Below are 13,034 nucleotides of genomic sequence, written 5' to 3'. Positions count from 1 at the left end.
AATGTCAGCAGACAGCAAGAAGCCTCCCAGATCTCCAGATGCATTTGAGATATCAAAAAAGTACTCCAGAGTGTTGTTCAGCATGTGGGTGAGTAGAAAATGAAGGCTATTTATGTTTTGGGTGTACTATTCCTTTAAGATGTATTAGTGATGATATTTGCATGGATGGGGGTGCAGCACAGTTTGCTTTGAGGACCTGAACCCTAAGGCTAACACTGTTAGCTCAGTTTCACTGAGACCGTACCATGGAGGTGCTGGAGCAGAAGAGAATCGAAGGTGTTCTCAAGTGGACCTGGTCAGTGTGGAGGTCAGATATGAGTAAAGGATTCCAGCTCCTACTGAACTGATGGACGTCGCTCTGCAGGGAATGATAGCCAGTGACAGACGGACAGAGGGAGCTCTTTACGGTGCCTATAGGCTCCATAAGGCCCTGTTGTTAGAGGAGACAGTGGACTATTGTTTTGTTGCTCCTCTTGTGGTAAATATGTTCTGCTTCATGTGTTGATATTTCCTTCCTTTGAAAGATGGATTTGAACCTGAAGATGAGAGGAGCTCATATTACAGCAGATCGACGATGGAACGATGTTATTACAGATATTCTATTTAATTATATATAACGGAAATATATTGTTCCTTAAAGAAAAGCTGTTAATCCTTAAATACCAGATAATTTTAAATAGTGCATGATTGTAATGTTTGAGAAAAATTGTTTTAAGAATATATATTTTCTTTGAATAAAGACCTGAAAAGTGTGGAGTGCAATTAAATTTCAAAGGTGGTGCTACAAACTTAACTCCTGGTGGTAAACTCTCACTCTGATCCACGAATGCTAATCTGACAGTGGCGTTCGATGAAGGAGTTTGCCCTGAAGGTTGTCGGTTCGAGCCCCGGCTCCAGGTTTTAGTGCCTTTGTGTCCTTGGGAAAGACGCTTCACCTGCATTCTCTTCACCTACATTGCATACTGATGGCAGTCAGAGGTTTTTAATAGGTTCCCACTATCCTATGGCTTTCCGACCTGGAGCAAGATACTATAGACCTCCTAAGCTATTCATGCAATTTGTTCATCAAACAGCATCAAGTCTCCTGCAGGGCCACAGTGCCAAAGAACTGTTCATTCACACCAAATAAACTTTTCTAAACACATTTTCTTTGTCTGTTTGAGTCTCTCCAGGTTGAAATCACCTCAGACCCAGGAAGAAACGTCTAAGTCAACATCCCTCACTCTTAAGGCTGACATATTCTCAGAAACCAGATTGTCTGTGTGTGTGTTGCAGTGAATGCAAATGTGCCTCCACCTCTCTCGCAGACATTCTGCTGCACCAAAATTGTAGGTGACCACAGACAGTGCTGCAGACAGGAGGCCTCTGATTGGTCAAATCTATATCCGCTCTACACTATGGGCCGGATTTATCAAGATCCAATTTTGCGTGCAGTAATTTGCGCTCGCAAACTGGAATTTTGCACGAGGGGCTGAACCATGGTTTGCGGGTGATTTAACAAGAGTGATTGCGTAACTGGTGGCAGGTGCAAAACTGTTGGAGACGCCCTATTTAAATGATGGTTTTGCGCGTTTTGTGGTTTGCGGCAAAGTAGTTTGTAGTTTGTACAAACTAGTGCATTAAGAAATTTAAATCTTACAGTGACACCCCCACCCCCTCCAAAAAAAAAAATATATATATATATATATATCATATGTTTTGATGATCGTTTCCTCGTTCATTCTAAAAATATTCACACGGAGTGAAAAAATGTGTTCTCTGCGTCTCCTTGCTTCATTTCGATGTCTCCTTCTTGCGATTACGCAATTACGCATACAGACTATTTGCACCTTCTTTTGAAACGTGTTAAATATAGAGTCAGATGCCGTTAGCAAAATTGCTTTCAGGTTTGATAAAGCACTTTGCGAGTGCCTAATTAATATATTTACATGTTCTCCTCCCACAAGACGCACTTTTGCGTGTAAACGCCCCATATTGCATATTCATTGCAGAAAAAGTACTAAATGGATAAGAGGCGCTATTTAGCACGTTTTAAAGACCAAATCCTTTCAGCACACTGTTGATAGATCAGTTTGTACATTTTTTAGCGTGCGCACTGAAATAGATCACGTTTTTATACACGCAAACCTTTGATAGATCCGGCCCTGTGTGTATTTCCTGTTTGGTAAATAACCGGTTTGTTTTGTTTGTATGACCGCCATTGTGGAAAACGACTGTTGAAGTTGGACCAGCTAGAAGAGCGAGGTGCACGAGAACGCTGGGACCGTTTTTCCACCTGGATCTCCGCTCTTTTTCGCACTCATGTCCCTCCGTTGTCGCACAAACTTGCCGCCACTTCCTCACCGCCTCGACCGTATCTAGACCCACAGCTAGTTCCTGATTGGCCTTTTTGCGTTGTGGCGTGGAATAACATAGCGCAGACCACGCTTCAACATTGGGCATTGTGCGACAATCTCACTGCGACACACTGCTGTGGGAGGTTAACCGGCCCTTTAAGCTACTCTTAGACCCATTCATCCTCTGTCTTCCTCCAGCAGGGTGCGGGCCCAGAGGGGAAGACTACTCTTATTCTCTTCCTAAATTATTGATCCAAGCTCCTGTGAGCTCACCGCATCATGTCTTCTGCCTGGACTGAGTGCCAAAAAATTTATTTCATTCATGTCAATAAAATCTTTCCAATTGCTTCTTTTCTCTGTGTAAGTCTTTCCAAGTTATTACAACAATCTACCCAAACTGATAGGATTGGGGCATCGATCAGAGAAGCAGCCATGTTTAACCTTAGTCTGCAGAAAATAAGCATGGAGTGAATTTTGTTTTGTTATTGTTTGTTTTGTTATGCAATCCAGAAAAGAAACTTTTGACAAACTTCTTTACGTGTTACCGTATTTCCAGTTTTTTTATTTCCAATTTTTATTTTCAACTTTCTCTCTTTTCAAATTGAGTTTTAAAGGTCACATTCTCTTCACATCACAACCCAATAAAAACGCTCACGTTAAAAAAATTAAAATGTTGTTCCCCAAATCCAGCTGATAGAAATACGTTTTCTATCCTTAAACCAGAGGAAATTCCACCCATAGAGGTTTATAAAATGCAGTTTGAAAAGAATTTAATCTGTAAGACTTCATTTGAATGGGAGAAACAAAAAATAAAAAGATTTAAATATATATATAATATGAACAAAATGATAGATAATTAAAAAAAATTAAAACCAACAAAACAGAAAAGTGATTCTAAAATCCTTTTTAAATTAAGTCTTTCAAAGCTTCATTTCTTGATTACATATTTCTTTTAAATATTCATTTACAAAATGTGGTCTTTACTTTCAACAATAACAGAACAAACTGAACTCCATAGGTAGGAGCCTGCAACCTGACATGGAAATAAAATCTAATTGATAAAAAAGTGGAGATAGATCCAGAGATCTGCTTTGGGGTTTCCTGCAGTTAATAATGTGTTAATAAGTTAATAATGTGTTTGTGTCATTTAAGCTTTTAAGATCTCCCGTTATTCTTTACAAACATGCAGAAGAAGATCTGTACGGGAACCTTTGCAAATGTGCTGGGAACACAAACAGGTTCCCTTAAAGTTTTTCTTAATGCAAACAAATTGCTGAATCTGTTGCAGAAACTATCAACACAAGTTTGAGCAACGACATAAAAAGTCATCCTATTTTAGGCTTATAGGTTGATGTTTACCACGTTTTTCCTTCTTAGTCAAGTTTCAACATAGGCCGAATTTCACCTGAGGAGAATCCTAAGTGGATTTTTTTGATTATCTCTATGAGGTATTGTGTTAATCTCTATATTCTAAATGTAATCCGTCTGTGGGAACATGCCCTGGTGCTCTCTTTGCCAGAGATCCACTCTGAGAAGAGCTGCTAAAACAAGAGGAGAAGAAAAAAAAGATGTTAAAGCAAAATACAAAGACGGAAGCAAAGAAAATAAAAAAGAGAAAACCTAACAAAAAAAAGGCAAGCTGAGAAGGAAAGCAGATAAAAAAATGAAGAGAAAGGAAAGAGAACATTAAATAAGCAAAGTAAAATATAATAATAATAATAAAGATAAAAGATATGATTAAAATGAAAATGAGAGAAACATTAAAGAAGAAGAAGAAGAGAGAGCTTTGATAAAAAGACAAACAAGATGAATCAACAAGGGGTTTAGGAGGATGTGAAAAAAGAGAAAGAGGAGAGTAGATGAAGGGCAATATAGAATAAATAAAGTGAAGAGGTTGAAATCCAGCATTAGAAACCCTGGAGCAGGAGTAGCTTACTGCCACCTGCTGGTATTAGGTGGAACAACATGCAAGGCCTGTTTTATTACTCACTCTAATCAGGAACAAAAAGCAGAGATAAGAAGATGAAAGCAGTAGGTGTTAGATTAAAATAATGTAAATGAATTAACAGTGCGGTGAATAAAGAAAAAGAAAACATTTTAGAAAAGGCCAGCTTCTCTGGCTTTGTGTGAAGGAGATTTTCATAGTGTTATCATCTTAGTTTTACTGCATCACAGCAAAAACATCTCTGATATGTATAAGAGATCATATCCCTGTCATTTAAATAGAAAACAGTCCGTTTTTTTTCTGCTTTTGAAATAATAATATCTAAGATTATGCGATGCCATATTTATCTTCATACGCAGACTTCTGCAAAAAAACTACAACATGCCTACAATTCAGTTGTTTATTTTTCAGAAGTTTTCCTTTCTTACTGTTAATCTCTAAAACAACAGAGGTATATCACACTGGTCAGTTATTTTGGTTCAAGCTTCTTGTTTCCCAACCCCTGTTTTAAAGCCACCTTCCCTTAATGAGACCAACAGGAAGTCTCCTTCACTTTCCGTACCACAACTGAAATGCTTTGATCACTGATGATATTTTCAAGCTATTAAATCTGAATTGCTTTGAAGCTTTGTAGTTTTTATTAAGGCTATGTCTAAGGAAGAAGCACTCACAGGTGCTTGCTGACCATTTCTGTTCCTGCTTCACAGGCTGTGCCTGTGGATCTGGTTTATAGTTGTATCTCTGCTTGTTTTTCTATGTCTGCTTCTGTCTCCTTGAACCCCAGTCGGCCCTCTGCAGATGCTGGAGGTTTCTTCCTGTTTTTCCTCTCCACAGTCGCTGCAAGCATGCTTAGTGTGAGTTTTGCCTTTGAGTTGACGAGTCAATGCAATCAATTGGTTTTCCTTAGTTACTTTGGATCACTTTGGCTGTATGATCTGGTGAAGTGAATTGGTGCTAAATTAATAAACTGATTGAATTTAATGTAACCAACAGATGCAGCATAGAGGCAGTGGGAGAAGCATAGCATTGCTCTGTTCTACATAAAGAAACTTAAGGTCACATTCTAATCAGTTTTGACCTCAATCATAAAAACAGAAGAAAGCTTTAAATTGGTTGTCTAAGAGAATGTCTGGTTGGGTCTGTAATTTCCCTCTGGGATAATTAAAAAATGTCTGATTCTGATTCTGTACCTCAAAACTGAAATCCTAGGGCGTCATTATGTGGGAGACATTAATGATGCTGGTCCTATTAGCACAGGACAATCTTCCGGGAAAATAAAAAACAAAAAAACAAAAGTTATCCAGATGTGATGAACGGCTGAAGCTGTTCTTTATAATCCCCATAAAAAATGTACCGTATTTTCACGACCATAAGGCGCAGTCTCAGTTATGTGTGCCGTTTCTGTATTTAACACACACATGAGGCGCACCGGACTATAGGGCGCGTTTTTTATATACAGGTACATGTCATCTCAGGTGGATTTTCCCACTTAAAAACATATTAAAACTACTTTATTCCCACTGATCACAGCAAATAAAGCTGCAAGGTGTATTTATTACAAAGTATTATTCAAACCTGGGAACCGGCCGTGAGAGACACATCGCTGATGACACAGGGCTGTGATTACTCCTCTGATACAGTTTATTGACGCATAAATTAACTTAAAACATAGGCAGGATAATAATCTGGATGAACTGACTGCAATGATTAAATTTTCAGGTGGACTTTCTCACTTAAAAAGATTTAGATTATTTAGATGAAAAAACACCTGCGGAGGTGAGCCCGGATGCGCCGCGGCCCAGAGGCTGCTGTTGAATTAAGTTTTCAGGTAGAAAAATAGAGCTGGAGCAAAACTGAGTATGATTGTGCTTTATTCAAGTATTTATTACAGAGTATTAATCAAACCCCTCAAAGTCCTCATCCTCTGTTTCTGAATTAAACAGCTGCGCTAAATCCGACATGTCAGTTTCCCCTTCTTCTTCGTTTATTGACGCATAAATTAACTTAAAACATAGGCAGGATAATAATCTGGATGAACTGACTGCAATGATTAAATTTTCAGGTGGACTTTCTCACTTAAAAAGATTTAGATTATTTAGATGAAAAAACACCTGCGGAGGTGAGCCCGGATGCGCCGCGGCCCAGAGGCTGCTGTTGAATTAAGTTTGGCAGCCAAGCACAACAGTAAACAATGCCTTTTCATACCCCGTTGTGTGTATCGCTACAGTGCTGGTCCCCTTCTTCTCCACGGTGTGATTCACCGGGATGTCGAAAGTGAGCGGCACCTCGTCCATGTTGGTGATGTGGCTTGGCTGGATGACTTTGTCAGCGATGTGTTTGCTGCAGAAAGAGTGGAAGCTCGCCAGCTTTTCATCATAATCCGCCGGACGTCGCTGAGCAACTGTAGTCCTGGTCCGGATGGAAAAATTGCACCGTTTCATAAAACGGAAGCACCACGATGGACCTCCTTGAAAATTTTCAATTTTCATTTCTTCCGCCAGCTTTACTGCTTTTAGTCGAACAGTGACCGTTGAAACGCTGGCCCCACTTGTTCTTTGCTCCACGATCCACCGCTCGAGTCTTTCCTCCAACTCGGGCCACCTCGCCTTATGTCCGCGGAAACTCAGCTGCGTCTTCTTCACCAGTCGGAGTTCGTTTTCCAGCTTCCTCCACTTGCGAACCATCGATTCATTTATATTGAATTCTCTCGCAGCTGCTCGATTTCCATTTTCCTCTGCGTAGCTGATAGCCTTCAGTTTAAACTGGGCTTCATAGGCGTGTCTCTTTGCCATTTCCAGGGTTGTTAAGACAACAATGTTCTGCATAAAGCACATACCTGTTCTTTTATACACAAGCCACGCCCACACTTCCCCCTTTAAGGTTCTCACATACTCATGGTGGTCTCAACAACGTCCGCAGATAGGGCGCACCGCACCATAGGGCGCACCCCACATTTTGAGGGGAAAAAAAGACGTTTAGGTACGCCTTATAGTCGTGAAAATACGGTAAGAGTATATGTGTATGTGTGACACAGTACAAGTATTTTTTACACTCTGTGAGGTTTGTTGTGCCTGGACGGTCCGTCACGCAAAGGATTATGGGCAACCGTATAGTTCCTAGCGGCAACTAGAGATATCAGGAGGTCCCTATGCTAACTGCATTTGCACAAGGAAGCATCCCGTTTCCTTGTCCTAGCTCCTTCCTTACTGCCAGCACTATTTGGATAGCACCTATTATGGTGGTGAGGCATTTCTGATGAGGCTTAAGCCTCCTTAGCAATTCTAGTTATTTGGATTGAGCTCCAGCCATTGACCTTTGCTGCATGTCTTCCTCTCTCTCTCTCTCTGGTTGATAATTTTCACAAGTGCTAAAGAATAATAACCACTAGTGCCAAAAATAGAAGAGTATTTCAGGTTATCCAGGAGAGAGAGGAAACAGTAGCAGGTTGAAATCAAGCTGAAAATATAGACTGACATCAATTCCAATTACGGGCAATTCAATACAAAATTATAAAGATACAAAAGCAACATGTTAAAATCTGGGTTTTCAGAAGACTATGTTTGCTAATAGTTTATATCCTCCACTTTATTCTTATGCGGAGAAGCCATATTCGATATTGTACTTAATGTTTCACGGTGCAATCCAACTCCGCCAGTGTTGTTGAAATTCCTTCTCCCAATATAGAAAAGAAAAAATCTCAACAAAGATAATTTAGCAGGCTAATAGTTAGCAGATGATTACAGTTAAAATGGCATTTGCTTCTATGTGTGCTAAGATATAGATTTATTTCACAGGTTTTATGGAATCTGAACAGCAGATTTGTTTGTTGTAAAAATCCAAAAGATTTTGACAAATTCAGTCTAAACTGGATTGTTTTTTGGTGAACAGAAAAAGCAGATATTTGAATGCAAAATTTTATTCTACTTTTGATAAAACCAAAAAGAAAGCATTTTTATACCTTTTTATATTAAAAAAAACGTTAAAATTAAACAGTAAAAAGCAAAGACAAACATGTCTGCTGTGCATGGACTAGGTAAAGCTTTCGTTGTGATTTTGTGAAACCTTTATGCCATTATGATAAACGAAAATGATAGATAAACTAGAGAAGTATGATGTTAAATGTATATTTACAACTTTTTATTAAACCTTGGCCTTCTGTTTTAGCAGGGAAGTGCAGATCTCTAGTCCCACAATGGTGCCAAGTCAGACCCACTAAGGACACCAGTCATACCTTGGTATTGTCCGAAAGGTTTCTCAGCTGAGCCGTTAACACCACCATCAAATTTCTTTGATGGTGGTGTTAACCTAGCTGCTGTTTACCGCCCACCCCAAAAAAGAAAATAAATAAATAAAAAGAAAAAAAAACGTTTTCAGGCATGGCCGTGAATGCAGGGAAGTTCCATGACACTCACCTTCTCGCTTACCTTATGATAGAATAGAAATAAACTTTATTGTCATTCCACTGTCACAAGTACAGAGCAACAAAAGGAATTCTCTGCATATAACCCATCCCCTTGGGGAGCAGTGGGCTTAAGGGTCTTGCTCAGGGACCCAGAGTGGCAGTCTGTGGGAGTGGGGCTCGAACTCAGAACCTCAGGATTCCAAGCTCTATGCCCTAACCACAAGGCCACCACTCCCCAGATGAAGTCTGGAGGAGAGCTGACGGTTTCCTTCAAAGAATCCCCTTTATACCAAAATGCTGTCAATACGCCATTAAACAGAAGCTGGAAGTCTGGAACGCGTCAGATACGTTGATATGCATTGGAGAGAAGTTCTTGACGCAAGAGTTATGCACAAGTTACTCATATGTTTTGGATAAGCTAGGCTACGACTTATGAGTAATTTACAATTAACAATGTCAGCAATCAGATAACTTACCTGTAACTTATGGCCAACATATAGCATACGGCGGCATACGCCGGGAAATTTTATGCATGTTCAAAATTTCTCGACGTATATATGTTGACGTGTGCCAGTGTGCTTCAGCGTGCTAATAACTTATACAAAACAAACCAAGAACTTATTCAACGTATGCCAGCGTTTTTGCCAGATTTTTCTTACGTCAGGCAAACATTAACCTGACTTCGCCAGATGGATTTGCTCCGCATATCCATCTGGAAACCTTCCGTTGAAGTAATTTTGGGAAGGGGCGAAAATACTGGTTAGCTGATTGGCCTATGTTGGTGATAGACGGGCCAAATAAACCAATCAGATCAACGAAGCATATGACGTACTAACAGCCTGTTACTCTTGCAGAAACCAGTCGGGAGAAGAGCAAAAACATCTTTTCCTCTGAGAAAAGCCTCCAGAGCAGTGTTTTGCTCTTCTTTCAGTGAAGAAATACTCTATGATTCCGATAAAACTTGCTCGATAGCCACGCTAACGCTAGTTTCATCGGCTGAAGCCGCCATGTTCTTTAGACTAAACTGTTGCGATTCTCGTTGCGTCACACCTCAACCCGCCTCAAAGCCAACGCTGATTGGACGTTCGTTTGGTGAACGGCTCCAAATTTTCTTTAACGGAAAGTAGCCAGACTGATCTGCGAGTGAAACCTTGAAAGCTCGCGAGATCAGGATGGTCTCACGAGGCTAGGCAAACATTGGCTAAAACGTCAAGGTGTGACAGGGCCTTAAAACAGGCCTTCTTAAGGGAGGATTTCCATTGTTAACTAACAGGCTTCTGCTGAACCGCAGTCATGGGGATCAGCTGTGCTGAAGCTGAGAAACCCTGAAAACCTGTCGGACGGCAGCCATCGAGGACCGACTTTGGACATGCCTGCACCAAGATCACAAATCGCATCTAAAAAGGGAATTTAAAAAAGCAGAGATTCTGTAAAATCAGGTCCTCGTCTGTTCAGCAAGCCATCTCTTTGTGTTCTGGAGATTAAATTTTTTAAACTTATGTTAGGGAGTTTTTTTTTTTTTCATCTCAGCCGACGCAGCAGAATTTTCCACCCCAGCAGAAACCTGTAGGCTAAATTGGGGAGGTGTTTGGCTTACATTAACACAGTATGTGTGAGCATACATTAAGAGGTGATGAAGACAGCTTGATTTTTTTTAACTTAAAGCTCCCTGGACTCATTTGCTCTTTGAGGCGGCAGCAGTATAGAACTATTTTCACATATGCTTCAATGTATTCACTGTTAGCGCAGGATCTCCTTGACTTGTCAAAACTACTCCTGTACATCAGTAGAAGATAAATAGAGTTTAATTTGCTTTTCAAAACTCTCCTGTAGAATGACATCTGACTGGGGGCGAAGCAGATGATGTATTTATGTTTGAATTAGGTTCTTTGTGTGCGGCGGATCGTCTCGCTGAGATGTAGAGGCTTTATTAGAATCGGGGGGTTGGGTCGGTGACGCTGTCATGAATTTATCCTCCTTTAAAGCTCTGAGAGACGGAAGAGAGGAGGGGGGGAGGAAAGGCAGTGGAGGAAGGTTTGCAGAGGTGGAGGTGGGGTGATGGAAGGATGCAGCAGCTTTCAGTGGAGAGCCAGCTGGACGGTGCCTCTGAATCTGTGCATGTGGGGGAGGAAAACCACGGCCGGTGGGGGTATATTTTATCTTTTATGGTTATGGAGGGATGCATAAATCACTGTTTCATTAAACAGCTTCAGCCTCAGAGAGCTACCCCCACCTCTTCCTTCTCCTCCCAGCAGGACCCCCCCCCCCCCCTTTTCTCTCTCTTCTCTTCTCCAGCCATCCTTCCTTTCTGTGTTTGATCAGCATCACACATGTCTCTCAGCCTCCTCCATCTACACCCCTTCCCATCCCCCTTTCACTTGTTCTTCCCAACTCACTCTCATGGTTCCTACACGGTTCCGGAAAGTTTGTAAAGTAATTTAATGCAAAATCTTTTCATGTATACAAAAATGAGCCATATAATTATTATAAATTCGCATTCCTGGTGTTTGTCCGTCCATCTGATGAAGATCCAGGAGCAACTTTTTCATTTTAGAAACAGAAGAAGAAAAATAAGGATGAAACTGAAAAAATTAGACAGGAAATCTATGGAAATTTAACATAAAAAAGAATATTTTATGTTCCTAAGATCCACCTTTGCCTCAATCCACCTTCAGCATAGCCTGGCTCCAGAGAGGTCAAAGGTCAGAGTAACAAGAAACCCCAAGGTCATCATGAAAAAAGATAGACAAGCAAAAAAAAAAAAGGATAATCGACTCTTTATTCAAATAAATATGAAACAGTAACCATCAGAAGAGACTCTCAGGGTTAAGGTACAGATGCCCCCAACGTTTCCTTCACAATAGAAAAAGCCTATAAAGAAGCTTATAACGACATCACAATCTGTTAGGGTGTTACTCTGTGTACAAGTACTATAGTTTTCTCACAAATACTAACATTAGTTTAAGTTCATAATCAGGGATTAAAAAAAAACAACAAAAAAAACAAATGAAACCTTCATTTTACTCTCTTTAGTTTGACATCCATATAAATACCACAACATTACGTATAGAAAAGCTACAGTTCAATGTGGCATTGGCATGATCGTTCACAGGCTTTACTCGCACGTTGGAGGAAGAAAACAAATGAGACGCTGGTTTACGGCGAAGCTCTGAATGATGAGCTGCATGTTGTTCCTGGAAGAATCACAGCAAACAGGAAGATCTGATGTATTTACACACTTGTTTCATTGTTCTTATACATTCACCAGGATTTTAGGTTTATTGCCCTCTTTCTCTCCTGCTGTTATGAAGCAAACACCTTTCCTGGCCCTCTGGTAAAGGTTAATTAAGCTTGAAGCTGCTCTAGCAAAATCTCACACTGAAACGATAAGAAAAAACTGCTTTAAATTGTAGTGGATTTATTCAGTGAAGGAAAAAACAAGTGGAGATAAAATAACTATGGAATAAGTCCGTTTTAGTCATAAGGATATTTTCCAAATACAATTTGGAAACAATACTTGATTTTTAGGTAGATTGGAGTTTTCAGGAACATCTGATCAGGAAACTATGTTGTTCTGTTTTTATCGGCGTATAATAGGAGCTTAGAGAGGTTTATTATGGTGCACAGTTTAGTACAACTTCAAATATCAGGAAAAAAAGGTCTCAGCTCTCAGATAAAGAGTTGTCAGGTCTGACATCTTTGTAAGGATTTGTAAGGATTCAGAAAAATGTTTAGGCTCTCAAGTCTGAGGAAAACCATTTATCAGTCGTAGGGAAAACTACGTCAAATCCCAGGAGAAAACTTCTAAGCTCTTAAGAAAAACTTTTAGGAGAAATACTTTCAGAGCTCAGAGAAAAGTTCATCTCTTCGAAGTAAAAAGTTTTCCATTCTCAGAAGGAAAAGTTCTCAGGTCTCAGGAAAGAAGTCAGATCTCAGTTCTTGGGGATAAACGTATCTGGTCTTAGGTTTCAGGAAAAGGAAGAAGCACTTTTGTTAAGTTAAGGGAATTCTTAAAGTCGTAGGGAAGCGCCCGTTCCAACCGTTGCATTTTTGAATTCTCCTGAGTGGTGACCGACTTTACATGAGTGAATAAAGTGAATATGATTGGTCGATTATCAAGGGGGCGGAATTGTTGTGGCGGAAGGTTCGCAAGCAAGTTTGGTTGTGGCCGGTTTCTTTGAGGCATCTTGCTAACCAGTTAGCAACTTAGTGCTAGCAGGTTCCCAATGGGAAATTCCATTGGGACCAAGTAGCACTAAATTGGTGACTTAGCAACGACACTGTCAAGGAACGCTATGGACAGAGGAAACATGCAAGAGGAGGAGAGTTTAGCGTCGGAGGTCGTGGATGA

The sequence above is a fragment of the Cyprinodon tularosa genome, unplaced genomic scaffold (genome assembly GCF_016077235.1).
Source record: "Cyprinodon tularosa strain WSP-4 unplaced genomic scaffold, ASM1607723v1 ctg628, whole genome shotgun sequence".
Taxonomy (NCBI): domain Eukaryota; kingdom Metazoa; phylum Chordata; class Actinopteri; order Cyprinodontiformes; family Cyprinodontidae; genus Cyprinodon; species Cyprinodon tularosa.
This window is presented reverse-complemented; position numbering follows the sequence as displayed.